This window comes from Papaver somniferum, unplaced genomic scaffold (assembly GCF_003573695.1).
Source record: "Papaver somniferum cultivar HN1 unplaced genomic scaffold, ASM357369v1 unplaced-scaffold_133, whole genome shotgun sequence".
NCBI classification, from domain to species: Eukaryota; Viridiplantae; Streptophyta; class Magnoliopsida; order Ranunculales; family Papaveraceae; genus Papaver; species Papaver somniferum.
In genome coordinates this window covers 4544780-4559949 of record NW_020622492.1, presented here as the reverse complement: position 1 = coordinate 4559949, position 15170 = coordinate 4544780, and the positions used below count along the sequence as shown (strand labels likewise).

Sequence of the window (15170 nt, the reverse complement as noted above, 5' to 3'; positions counted from 1 at the left end):
ACCAGGAAACTTACCTTTTTATCTCAAAGAATCACTTATCAGACCAACCTGGGTTTTTTACTCGGAAATAGCCTGACTATTTTCTTGTCGTATCCTGTTACTAGCTTGTAGACTTTGTTCTACGGATAACTGAAATTTTGCAGTTTGCTGAGTTAACAAGGCGAGAGATTCCTCTAAAGTTAGGATTTTCTTATCTGACTGATTCTGAAACTGATCTAGTCCTGAAGGATTCTTAGTCTAGCCAAAACCTGGGGGAGCATTAGAATTACTAAACTGACCTTGACTTTGGCCCTTAGACCACGAAAGGTTCGGATGGTTTCTCCAACCAGGATTATTGGTTTCTGAATATGGGTCAATATTTTGACGGTTATCAAATCTATTGTTATTATAAAGAGCATTGGCTTGCTCTTCAATATTCTGGCCTTCCCAAAAAGGCTCCACTCTACCACTAGTCTGTCCCACTTCTAAAGCTTCTAACCTTTTTGCTATAGCAGCAATTTTGGCATCTGATTCATAGCCTCCTTCTACCCTATTAACGTTTCCTCTACTTAAAAGAATTGTTTTCTGGGGTCCCCTACTATTTTCCCATTGCTGGGTTTTTTCGGCGATTTCATTAAAAAATTCCATCGCCGCATCAACAGTTTGCTTTTCCTCTACTCAACCATATTCGTTGTGGAATAATCTAAACCCTCATAAAGGATCTGAACTAGCCTAACCTTTTCTAAACCATGATGAGGACACTGGGATAATAAATCATTGAACCTTTCCAAATACCTATATAAATATTCTCCCTCTTGTTGTGAAAATGTGCATATTTGCGTCCTAATAGACGATGTTTTGTGCCTAGGGAAAAACTTATTGAAAAAGGCAGATGGAAGTTGTTCATATGTCTCGATTGACTCGGAGTCCAAACTATATAGCCACGACTTGGCCTTATCTTTCAGGGAAAATGGGAATAACCTAAGTTTCAAAGCATCATCATCTAAGCCTCTAATTCTTAGAGTACTACAAATTTCCTCAAAATCCCTAACATGGTAATAAGGGTTTTCATTTTCTTTCCCTAAAAAGATTGGGAGCATCTGTAAGGTCCCAGGTTTCAGTTCATAGGGTGCCTCCGTTTCAGCTAACTTAATACACGAAGGACGAGTAGTCCTAGTCGGATTCAACAAAGCTTTTAAAGTTGCCATTTCTGGCACTATCGGAATATTAGGGATTGTCTCCTCAAGCGGACATTCAAAAAAGGACTCTTCAAAAATCATACTTTCTAAATTGAGGTAATCGAGATGTTTAGAACTACTAGGTTTCTCTTTAACAAATCTACCTAGGGCGTCTCTTTTATGTTCAGGCATGCAAAAAAAAATAAGGAAGGGGATTCTATTCAATCACAAAACAAGGCTGGCTCAACCAAATCAAACCTATTGATTTCTAGCAAACAAAAAGCATGATGGCTCCACTTAGATTGTTTCTAGACCATCTTCTAATCCTTCGAAATGAAATTCATTACAATTTAAGCAAACCCCTCTGGAATCAATCCGATTTAAAGTAAGTTGAATAGAGGCGAGGGAAGCTCGGTGGAGCTTTGATACCCAAGGCCTCACCAGTATTACAAGGCGGCGCAGTCACGCATTCAACTTACAGAAACCGTCAAGAACTTCGAAGTATGCTTAAAAGAGTAACCAATATTCTTCGAATGACTTTCCTGTTAAGCTCGTTACCCTATCGGTCTCGTTCTAGTAAAAATTGTAGGCTTAGGTTCACGTAGTTTACGTGTTCCTAAAGCGGGCAAGAAGAGAACGGTGATGAAATCCGAACCCTTATCTTGTATGGCCCGACCTTGCCCTTTACTAGAAAAATAAATGCCTGTATTCAGTCCTCAACATATATGCATACGAAGGAGTCCAATAACTCGCTGACAGGGGATTCACGAGTGTTTAGAATCTTACTTCCCGTTCCAGACGGGGGATGAATCGGTTGTAGTCGACTCGGGCCACTGACTCCGATGTCAAGTGTACAAACCCAATGTGCAGAGACAATATCGTAATTGTCCTCCTTCTCTGCAAACAATTTATATTTAAAGTACCCTTCCGTAGGGTAATAAAAAATAACGTCCCAAAGTCCAAAAGTCCAAAAAGAAAAGAAAAATTACAAAAATAATAAACCCTAATACAGTTTTTTTTTCCTAAAAAAAATAAACAAACCCTAAACTAAAATTGTCTAAAATAAAATTGTCTTCTTTGTTGTTCTTTTTATTTTAATCTTTAGCTCCAAGTCTTTATGAAATTACCGAACTCTTTGGCTCAATTTTCTTTATGATCCAGAACCTGTAGACACAAGATAAATACCCAAAAACATAAAAAGAACAAAAATAATAACAATAAAAATAAAAATAAAAATAAATCTAAAACCTTAAAAACAAGTCCGCATCGGCGGCGCCAAAAATTAATGTGTTTTGTAGAGAGTGGTAAAAGTGGTTCGATTCTCAGACTTGCGAAGGATATTAATTAGACTTAAATTCTAATATTAAAATAGAAAACTCACTAAAAATTATAGCAAACTCAATCAAAGTTGATATCAATATTAACTGAACACTGAGGCTAAGATTCCACTATTTTCCAAGTTCAAAGTGATTTAATCCAATATTTATATTCATGCAATTTTTTCGTTCAATTTGATTCTAAACTATTGCAACAAGTAGATTCTCAAAATAACAAGTGTAAATCTGAAGCATAGAACATCAAAAACCCAGGTCCAAGCATGCTCTATCAAAAGAAATAACAATTGCTTAACAAGAATCATTCAAACAATTTTCACTCAAGGCAAAACAATCATAAAAATAATTGCGATAAATAAATAAATAAGAATATTCCACTTTTTGTTGGAAAAATAGCTTCCTTTATCGCCTCAGAAATGGGGTTTAGCTCCTCATATTAATCACTTGCTCAAAATACATGTTTGTTGCTCAAAAGTTGATTAAAAAGAAGAGAAGGTATAAAACAACGTGTTTGTAACGGATATAATTGTTACGAACAACTGTTATGAAGTACCCTAACACAAAACTGTTGCGAACTCTGAATAATTTGCTACAGAAATTGTGACAAACTGATTGAATTTGAAAGAAAATGCCACGGATTCTGCGACTGTCTCTTACTGCTGTTCTGAGTTCTCCTTCTTCCTCTCACCTGTATCTCTGCAACTTGGTGTTTTTGTGCTCTGTTATGTTCTAAACTTCCCCAAAGTGTACGTAAGTCTTCTATGAGCTATCCCAACTCCTTTTAAAGCCCACAGGTCGATAATAACTCCAAATCTTCGCCTTTTTCTTTCTTTCCTTACAGCAAAATCCTCGGTATTTTTTTCTTTTTCTTTTTTTCTTTTGGTACGTCTCTAAAAGGGTCTGATTGGTCCAAACACTTCTAAACCTGGTACTAAATCCCACAACAGGATATTCTCTCCCTTTTTACACGTAAACTCCAAAAATAGAACCATATCCGAGACTTTTTATTCTCCTGTTTTCTTTCACGCAACTTCCTTTCTCATCCAAACTCTTCCTAAATATCAGAATATAATCCCAGCCGTTAATACACTCTCCCAAGTTTCACGTAATTTACCAAGCCAACAAAATAAACCCGATATACTTTCACTTTCCCTGATGGCCTGATTCGCCTAGATATGCATGAAAACTTGTTTTTCTGCGTATCTAAATCCTATACCATCCCTGTTTGACCAGACCAGGCCCAACCAACCCATATCAACAAATAAAACCTGATAAAATGTCGTCAAAATCGACCCAGGAAGTTATGCAGAAGTTCGCGGGTGGAAGACGTGTTTTCCCGCCAAAACTGTGATGAAGATGGGAAACCCCCTAACCAGAATAGGGTGCCATTAGCCATGGGGTGTAAATAGCAGGTATGGGGTGCAAGTAGCAGTGAGGTGCCCCTTATCAACTGAGTGCCCTTTATCCAAATTGAGAGTCTGCATAGTAATTTTCTCCCACGAGCGCAAATACCACTTTTCGAGCCAATTTTTCTACGCATGTTTATTTCTCCAAAAACACCTACAAAGACACAAAAATCCATAATAAATACAAAATCGAGCACTAACAATATATATAATTGAGATTATAATAGACACAAAAATGTGTCTATCAATGCACCGGAGCCCATGGACGAAAATTGACCGTGTGTGAGTTGTCACGGAATCCAACCAAGTTCGAACCAATCTTTGGGCGCCTATTCAACCAGCGCAGTATCATAGAGCCACTGTAAGACTCGGAAAGTACGGCCAACGGTTTTCGAGCATACCTTTCGAAGTGCTCCCACAGCCACGCTTGGAGAAATGCGGCATTGAATATACGAATCCACTTTCATGTAACCATTTGAAGCGCACATGTCCGCGACCAGCTGATCCAAGTGTGTGTACAGAGAACCAAGAAACAAGCCGCCAATAGGGATAACGACACCTTTTGCCAATTTTATGGAAAACTTGATAAGTTCATGTCTTATCTCCTTTTAACCCGAGCCGTCATCGAAAATATATCTGGATAACCAAAGAGCCAAGAATGTCGCGACATGAAAGCGTACTATTCTTCTGATTCGGCTCCAACCCATCGGGAAACCACCGAGACACCCACCAGCCATAGAAGCACCTCTTCTCGTTTTCTTTCCGAACGAATCCTTTTGATTTCGCAACTAGAGAGGCGCGCATTTCTTCTTCATCTGCAGACAATTTGACATTGAGGTTTCCTATTACAGGAAGGTTGAGCAACATAGCCACGCTCTCTAAGGAGATAGTCATTTCACCCCACCTGCATATGGCCGTGTGAGTGTCTGTACATCATCTGGAAATAAATTCAACCAAGCCTGGAATATCTTTCCTAATTTGAAGAACTGCGGAAGCCGCGACAACATCAATGATCTGCGCCTTGGTCAAACTGGCTTTTACACATTCCTGGCTCATCATGAATCACATCCATTTCTCAAAGGGACTCAACGGACTCACAGAGATTTTAAAGTCAATAGGAGAAGAATGATACGGTTTCCTCTAAATACAAAACCTTATTACACCTCCTAGACGAACCGACCGGGCCTTTCATTCACTTTCCGGACCAGTCAGAAGAATCGACACATACTTGGGATGATTTATCCTAATCGTGGAGGATGTTGTAAAGAACTTATCATCTATGTTTGGCTTGGAATTGCCAACATCTTTCGGTACGGCAAAACTTTTCTCAAATGACATCCTAAAAAAAATCCTGTCACGCTACTTCCACCTTCGAAATAACTACAATGGAACAATACGAAGAGAAACTATTACGGAAAGTGCATGGAAATTATTTTATCAGACACAGGAGATCCATCCTGGACGCAAACCAATGTGTTTCAAAGTCATAATGCGCATAGGAAAAGAAATGGGGACTGATAAACCCTGCATTACCTCCTCATGCCAAGACCGTACCCTGCAGCGGAAAATTTGCGCCCGGCCGAGGAGGCGCGCCCCACTAGGGGAACCATACACACGGTCACACCAGGAAAAAGGAGTAAACCCTAGAAGCTAGGTTTTCGTGGGAAGGGAATGACAATTACCAGCTCATGCATGCCTACTTTGCACGGTAATTGAAGCGTCCAACATCACTACGGTATTCACGCCTAAATGTTAATACAAGTTCGTGAAAAGCATACCTACGACTAGGATTCATACCAACGCAGAAGGACAACATTTCTACAAGTTCATGAAAAGGTACGCCTACAGCTAGGGTTTGCAGTAACACACAAAAAACAACAAGAAAAGCAAGTTAAAGAGGAAATGTTTGAAGACATACCTGGGATTCGCTCGTCTTCTTTACTGTTACCACACTGCCAGAATAAAAAAAATATAGGTGTGAAGTAAAAGGACAGGCCGACCCTCCTTTTATAGGCGTGATACTTGGGAGTTTGAATAAGGAAAGGACTTCTTATTTGACTCAAGTAAGGAAAAGAGACAACCGGGCCCGCGAAGACCAATCACCATGCCAAGACTGTCCGTGCCATTTCCTTGGCCCCACCACGCCAAGACGTCCGCCATGCTTGCCTCGCCAGGACCGCGCCATGCCTTTGCCCCACATTCCAAGCCGTCTGCACATGCTTTGCCTCACCAAACTGCGCTATTTCCTTGGCCCCACCATGCCAAGCCGTCCGCGCTATGACTTGCCGCACCAACACCGACAACTTGCCAAGCCAGCGTCATGATGTTCCCTAACCCAACCAAGGTGATGCACAGCCAGACTAAGACGACGATCTTCATCTCACCACTTCACTGTCAACACCATGAATAGAATCTACGCAAAGCCACCAAACACGAGGATCATGGACTCTCCTTACCTCTCTAAAAAGGTTAGTCGGACCTTCCTGACCCTCTTTCCACGACTTGTCGTTTCGATTTTTGTCCTTGCCCGTCGCCGTCTTGTGCTTACCTCGCAAAAATGCTCATGTTCCGAGCTAAGAAGGGGACTTAATGTTGATGGTGGTTTTTAACTTAGGGTTAAAATCGTAAAACCGTACAACTGACATGACGTCACTGTGACCATTAGCACATTTATTGAATCGATCAGCATGCCTACGTAAGAATTACCAGGGTACCTTTTTTTTATGTATCATGTTCCACGGCAAAACCCATAACATTGACCGACATCATCTATGCCAAACCCTAATTCTCATGCTACCGCGCCAAGGCATGCCAACCATGCCAGTCGCACCACTGTACCAATGCCAAACCATGACATCCACATCTCCGCGCCAAGGCATGCCAACCATGCCAGCCGCACCACTGTGCCAATGGAAAACCATGCAAGCCACATCTCCGCGCCAAGGCATGCCAACCATGCCAGCCACATCTCCGCGCCAAGGCATGCCGACCATGCCAGTCGCACCACTGTGCCAATGACAAACCATGCCAGCTATATCTCTGCGCCAAGGAATGCCAACCATGCCAGCCGCACCACTGTGCCAATGGCAAACCATGCCAGCCACGTCTACCGCGCCAAGGCATGCCAACCATGCTAGCCGCACCATGCGCCAATGACATGCCAAACCCTTGGACCCACCATGCCAAGCCAACCGCACATTTTCTTGGCCCCAACCATGCTAGCCGCACCATGCGCCAATGGCATGCCAAACCCTTGGCCCCACCATGCCAAGCCAGCCGCGCCTTGCCTTGGACCCAACCATGCTAGCCGCACCATGCGCCAATGGCATGCCAAACCCTTGGCCCCACCATGCCAAGCCAACCTCACCTTGGCTTGGCCCCAATATGCCAAGCCGTCCGTACCAAACCCTAGGCGCCACTATGCCAAGCCATCCGCGCCATTGGCCTTGGCCCCACCATGCCGTCCTTCCCTATGCGGCTACCAAAACTAAGGAGTGCGGCGGTCAACGACCACCCTTCCATGCTAGATGCAAACCCTAGCCGTCCAAGGTCGCCAAACAACTCATGGTAACCTTTGGCCAAAACCCTAGTTTTGGCCACGCCAAACCGCGCCAAGGCATGCCATGTCACATGTGCCAATGGCATGCCAACCACCTTGGCGCGCCATACTATTCCGGCCTTCCCCATGCGGCTACCAAAACGAAGGCGTGCGACGATCAACAGCCACCCATCCATCCTAGATGAAAATCCTAGCCGTCCAAGGTCGCAAAACAACGCATGGTAACCGTTGGCCCAAAACCCTAGTTTTTTCCACGCCAAACCGCGCCAAGGCATGCCATGCCACATGTGCCAATAGCATTCCAACCACCTTGCCGAGCCATACCATGCCGGCCTTCCCCATGCGGCTACCAAAATGAAGGCGTGCGACGATCAACGACCACCCTTTCATCCTAGATGCGATTCCTAGCCGTCCAAGTTCGCAAAACAACGCATGGTAACCTTTGGCCCAAAACCCTAGTTTCGGCCACGCCAAACCGCGCCAAGGCATGCCATGCCACATGTGCCAATAGCATGCCAACCACCTTGCCGAGCCATACCATGCCGGCCTTCCCCATGCGGCTACCAAAACGAAGGCGATCGACGATCAACGGCCACCCTTCCATCCTGGATGCAAATCTTAGCCGTCCAAGGTCGCCAAACAACGCATGGTAACCTTTGGCCCAAAACCCTAGTTTTGGCCACGCCAAACCGCGCCAAGGCATGCCATGCCACATGGGCCAATGGCATTCCAACCACCTTGCCGCGCCATACCATGCCGGCCTTCCCTATGCGGCTACCAAAACGAATTCCTGCAACAATCAACAGCCACTTTTTCATCTAAGATGCAGATCTTAGCCGTCCAAGGTTACCAGCTAACACATGGCAACCTTTGGCCCTAGTTTGGTCGCGTCTAAACAAAGCCAAAACCCTAACTTTTGGTCGCGCCTATACTGGGCCATATTAAAGCCATACTGATCATACTTTCATGCCACTGGCTACCAAACGAAAGGTTGCAATAATCAACGGCTACCTTCTTGTTAAGATGCAAAATCTCGACTGTTGAAGGTCACCACCGAGCCGACAAGTCTCCCAAGCTCAACTTGCCAGACAACAACAACATGCTACATGTTTTCCACGAAAACACTCGAGACATCAACACATGTCACAAACTGGGGGATGCTCATTGGGTATTGGTTTGGCGGTTTACATCGTGCGACGTACACTACGCTCGTTATAAGAAAGTGTCATAAGGATGAGGCGGTTAGTAAATACAGGGAGTAATAGTGAAACACTTTCTTTTATGGAACATCAATTCCAAGCGTTACCGGTTACCACCTCCTCCCATTTACTCACCCATTTTCCATTTATTATTGAGACCAGAGTACGTTTCACTTCGACTTGTATAAATAGGCATTACCTATTTCCACCGAACAACAAGTTCAGGTCAGGAGGATACAACACTCAGAAAACATTTTCTAGCTTTCCATATGTTAGCTTCCCACTTTCTGACACAAGTCGTGAAGCAACTACTCTTCCAGAATCAACTATTCTGGTCTCAACACTTTCTTCGCTTCCCTCCCCAAAAACAACCCTTCTCCTTCACTTTGTGACCGAAGCAAGTCTGGAACGGCCATTTCTTGGTTTAGGACGGATTTGTACAGATTGATCTCTTGAATCTAAAGTACTCCCTTGCAGTACATTATTTAGGGTTTAAATTCATTTCTCACCCACACACCCGAAATTACCAAAATCAGCAGAAACCGTTTTCACCCTCAAACAACAGGATGAACACACGCAGAGTTGAAGAACCAAGGAAATCAAGCATGTAGGATTTTGGAGTTGTAATGCTTTTAACAAGTACAATCCATATATAAAATGGTTTTGTCACTAAAATTGACAAAGGGGGAGATTGTTATAGCATTGCTCGGTTGAACCCACTAGCATTGGTATGTCAAGTTAGTTGTCAATTTTAGTTGCCAAAATGCATTCTTGATTTAGCATACTAAAGACATTTTTGGACTAGATTAGGTCTAAGAAGTTGAATCGAAGCTATCCTTAAAGCATGAAGATTGAAGACTAAAAGAAGACATCAACAAGTACTTCATCAACAAAGGTATGTAATTTATTTCATTTGGATTCTTGTTTAATTCTACCTTTCTAATCTATCGAGATAAATGCTCACTCTATGGAACAATTCCTATGATGGGAAATGTACATTTATGTATATATACTTGAGGTTATTTGATTCATGACTTTGGTGACAATAACCTTTATCCCTATACATGATCTCATGTTATAGTGAATGAGCTTACAAATTCAACGAGCCAAGAATCACTGAATTCCGAGTTATAACGATGAAGTTATGAGTGATTTATTAAAGTAACAATTATAAGTTTTGTTGTAGTTGTTACAGTTCGTTAGTAGGAAACAATCCATGGACTGTTTGTAACGGTCCACGGACTTGGGCCCAATTACGTGACTAAAAGGCATTTTTGGTCAAGTTGGTGATGTTTCCTTATCTAGGCAAGATGGTTATTAGTCCAAACATATTTGATTACCATATTAAAGTGTTTGTGATAACTTTTAATTCCTGCCTAAGTTAAAATGTGATTTATTCACATAAAAATAATATTTGCTAATTAATTAATTATTTAATTATTTTAGCAAGAGTTGTAACTTAGGAAAGACTCCCATATTTATGAGAGTCTTGAAAAAGGAAAATAGTCAAAACCCTAGCTTAGCTTTTAAGCTAACTTACTCATTATAAATAGAGGGTTCATGAGTTTACACGGTTTTCATCCCCTTTGGAAAATTTGGTGTAAGCTTCATAAGGTTGTTTTCCATGTCTTCTGTTCTTCGTGAACAAGAGTGAGATAAAAGTCTTTGTATTGGGATCATAAAGCCGAGTTGGATTTAATCTTCGTGATTGATTATAAAACTTGTAATCTAGGTTTTTCACCTCTTGTCTATTCTAAGGTTTTCTCCTCTGATGTAAAACCATTCAAGAGTTGTTGATCATAAACCTTAGGGTTTGATAGATTTCAGTTTCCGATCGTATACCAACACCTGTTAGTAGAAATCGGAAGCTAGAAAGAAAACTTCGATTAAGGTATCTCGTAAAAATCCTTTTGAATTTTTAAACAAGATATCTCTAGATTTATTCTAGTTGTTCTTGTTGTAGAGTTATTAGGTTTTTCTTTCTATTATTGAAGAGTATAATAATCCCTAATCTACAAGTTTGTTTTTGATATTACTTTTACCTAGTAATTGTTTTTTATCAAAACAAATACAAGATTTCCAAAACCTTGATTCACATCTAAAGGGAAATCAAACCGGTTATTTGTACAAAAAAAATATCAAATCATATCAGTCGTGTTGTTGTATCTTCTAAAGAGAGCCATGGGTTCTGCTAGAAGATTTGCGTGAAGAATTTCTAAAGAGAATCGGTATTCTGCTAGGAGTTTTACAAGTGCTGAAGTAGGTATTACATCTAGTCCGAATAGGTAGTAGGAAATTGGTGTAACAACTTATAATCAGTGTGTGTTTATTCTGGACTAGGTCCCGGGGTTTTTTCTACATTTGCGGTTTCCTCGTTAACAAAATTTCTGGTGTCTGTGTTATTTCTTTTCCGCATTATACTTGTTTATATAATTGAAATATCACAGTTGGTGCGTAAGTTCAATGAATTGGGAATCCAACCTTTGGTTGTTGATTAAATTTATTGACACCTGATATTGGTTTTTGATACCTTCCAAGTTATTTCTTATATTCAATTAGGCTCGCAAATTCCTATTTGTTTGATTGCAGATTGAATTAAGAAATTGAGATATAAATCTTTGATATACTTTTATTAAGATTGAGTCTAATTGTATAGTTGATTCTCTTGAAAGTATATTGGAGTTAGTCCATACATATTTCCAAACGAATAATTGGGTGTGGTTGTTAGACCCCCCGCTTTTTCACTAAGGATCTAAATCATATACTTAAGCATTCAATTAAGAAATCTGCTACAAATATTAACCCAAAAACTAGCCCCACTCTGAAATATACATATATACAAGAACTTTTCTCAAATGATACATATACAATAGTCATTTTATTTACAAATAGAATAAACAACATAATAAACGTAGCCGAAGTTAACCAACTAACAGACTCAACTCCTCGAAGCTTCTGATGTGCATCCCTGATCTGTCTCTGAGACTGAAAGTGGGAATGAGTGAGCACGTCATCCCTAAAAGGGGTGCCCATTGGAAATAACATTTAACTTTCAAGTAATCACTGGAATGATATGAAAAAAATACATGTTTTTCCTAAACATTAAAGGACAACCAATTCACACAAATAAACAATCATGTATATGGAACTAACTCCTTCTTCAAACAATGTATAATATTTGTGCTAACCACACTCATTAGGTAATATTACGGTGTATCGCCCTAGCCATAGCATAAAAGCTGAAAGTAAGTAGGTATAAATGAAGGAGCAGTATCCTATATACCACAGATGGGAATTCTTATTTCCCAAGCATTTAAATCGAAATTCTTATTTCCCAAACATTTATAAAGACAAACAAAGCATTACAATTCCTTTCCAAGAAATGGAAAGATTAAAAGAAATCAGCAGTACTTTCGGAATTTTAAACAAACCAATGCATGGAATACACAATCAGTCAATGCATGAATTTGTTAAGCACGAACTTTTGTAAAAGAAAACAACAATAATCACAAAAGAACTAAATGTAAATTCACACCTCTTTTGATGACAAGCCACGCCTACCTCGAGATCCACGATCCACTGGTTCATCCTTTGAATCGATCATTGTTAATAACTAACTGTTAATCATACAAGCACTCTAAGAGTTTAGCCAAAAGGCTCACACAAGGTAAAAAGGCGAGGGTACCCAAATATACCTCAAGCTAAAACTTTTCCTTTATCCGAAAGTGATTGTCTATGGACTGAGTCGAGATAATACAACTAATAGGTTCACACTTCGTGTAATCGTCTATGGATACGAGATCGAGACAATACAACAACGAAGTATGTTTACTTGATACAAAGGTTCGGACTTAACCAAACACAATAGGATTGCTTATCAAGTAAATAGGAATTGACGTTTGTGTAATTTACTTTAATTATAATAAAACAATTATAATGCGGAAAATAAAAGTAAATGACACAACGAGATTTTTTTGACGAGGAAAACTGCAAATGCAGAAAAATCCCTGGATCTAGTCTAGAATTGAATATTCTCAGGATTAAGCCGCTACACAAAATTACACTAACTTCGTATAGTTGAGACCAAGTAACTAACCCTATAGTTCACCTAGTTCCTTTTGTATCCCCACGCCTCCAACTTATAAATAAGTTACGTACTTGGATCAATCCATTTGGTTCGTATTCCAAACAGTAAAGGAACAAGAAATCTGTTTGGTATCAACTCTATTCAACCAAGTGATATGAGTCGGACAAAGGCTCTTCCGTTTATCTCAACATAAAATCCTTCGTCAGGTCTAGATCTATCTTATGTTCAATCATCCAAAGGTAATCAATTAAGATTAAGCCAACAACACCTTTAATCCGAAGAACCGTGTTGATGCCGATCTACTGAATTAATCAATCCAATCTACCACAAGGATAAACCGATTATTAATTGGGTCCTTTTTTACGGAAACAAGTTTTGTGCACACCAAATATTGTAAAACCCAAGTCAGGTCTTCAATATCTTCTTTGCCTTCAAATTTTCTTAAATCTTCAATAAAAACCTGCACACAATCACTTGAATCTCTTGTGATCAATCACGCACAGAACAGAGTCTGTTAACAATGGATTATCACAAGATTGTATTTAGATCTACAAACAGTCTAAAGATCCCCGTAGATACTTCGATCTAGTTTGAGTGAATCTTATATCAGAAGAGAAGATTCTCAAGCATAAACAAACTAGGTGCAATCAAAGTTCAACAACCGTTAGTCAATCAAACCAATCGAAAACTAATAATAAACTGCAATTATCTAGTTTCCCACCAACGGCACTCGTAGAGCTTCTCAATCCCAAAGAAGTATTTAAAACGAGCGGTCGTAAGAGATTTCGGCTAATTAGGGTACTTTCCTCTCCGAATAGACGGCTCAACCAGTAACAACATAACTAGGTAGTTTTGCTGGCTCTGAGGATTAGTCTCATCAAGGATACGATATAAACGTTCAGATACTACATTTTCAGACCCTTTCTTATCACGAATATCTAGTGTAAATTCTTGGAATAAAAATACCCATTTGATCAATCGAGGTTTTAAGTCCTTCTTTGAAAGGAGATATTTGAGTGTGGCATGATCAGAATAAACTATGACCTTAGACCCTAGGAGATATGATCTAAATTTCTCCAAAGAAAAAACGATGGCTAACATTTCTTTCTCAGTGGTAGTATAGTTCAACTGGTCATCGTTTAGGGTCCTACTAGCACAATAAATCACAGTAGGCGCTTTGTCACGTCTTTGGCCAAGTACAACACCAACCGCATAATCAGCGCATCACACATGAGTTCAAATGGGAGGTTCCAATAGGGTGGTTGGATGATAGGGGCAGTCAACAATGATTTTAGCTTTTCAAAAGCTGCAGCACAAGCTTCATCAAATACAAAGGCAGTATCTTTAGCAAGTAGGTACGATAGGGGTAAAGCAATCTTGCTAAGGTCTTTGATGAAACTTCGATAAAATCCAGCATGGCCAAGGAAAGATCTAACATTTGTTACATTCTTAAGTGGTCTTAATTTTGAAATTAGGTCAACCTTGGCTTTATCAACTTCTATTCTCTTAGAGGACACCACATGTCCTAACATTATTCCAGATTTAACCATAAAATGACACTTTTCCCAATTAAGGACCAAGTTTTTTTTATTTAAAACATTCTAGAACTAGTGTAAGGTGGTGCAAGCAATCATCGAAAGAGAATTCAAAAATCCAAAAATCGTCCATAAAAACCTCGAGAAATCGCTCAACCATGTCCGAGAAGATACTTAGCATGTAGCGTCGGAATGTTGCGGGTGCATTACACAACCCAAAAGGCATACGCCTGTAAGCAAAAGTACCAAATGGACATGTGAATGTTGTCTTTCCTTAGTCTTCCAGGGCTATATGGATTTGGTTATAACCAGAATATCCATCTAGGAAACAATAATGGTCGTGGCCAGCTAATCTTTCTAACATATGGTTGATGAATGGTGGAAGAAAGTGATCTTTCCTAGAGGATGAGTTCAGGTTACGGTAGTCTATACATATTCTCCGCCCGGTGGTAACACGGGTAAGGATAAATTCATTATTCTCATTCGCAACTACTGTAATCCAGACTTCTTTGGGACAACCTGACCTATTTACTATCAGAGATGGGGTATATGATACCCACATCTAACAACTTGAGCACCTCAGTGTGAACAAATTCATTCGTATTAGGATTCAAACATCTTCCCTTGAGGTTTTGGCACCCTCTTCTAGATAGATGTGGTGCATACAATCAACAGAACTAATACCTTTCAAATCTTCTATAGTCCACCCAATTGCACTTTTGTGCTCTCGGAGAACACTAACTAGTCTACTTTCCTGATCGGGCTCTAAGTCAGAGGAAATTATGGTAGGAAGATTATTCTCATTACCAAGAAATACATATTTCAGTATATCCGGTAGCGGCTTTAATTCAAGGGTGGGGTCCTTAATTGATGATGGGAGGGGTTTATCTATG

At 40.2% G+C, this 15170-nt stretch overlaps 1 pseudogene; it reads left to right on the top strand.

The window, feature by feature from the left end:
* Positions 1–723: 723 nt before the first annotated feature.
* LOC113333827 lies at positions 724–823 on the top strand (annotated as a pseudogene).
* Positions 824–15170: the final 14347 nt, after the last annotated feature.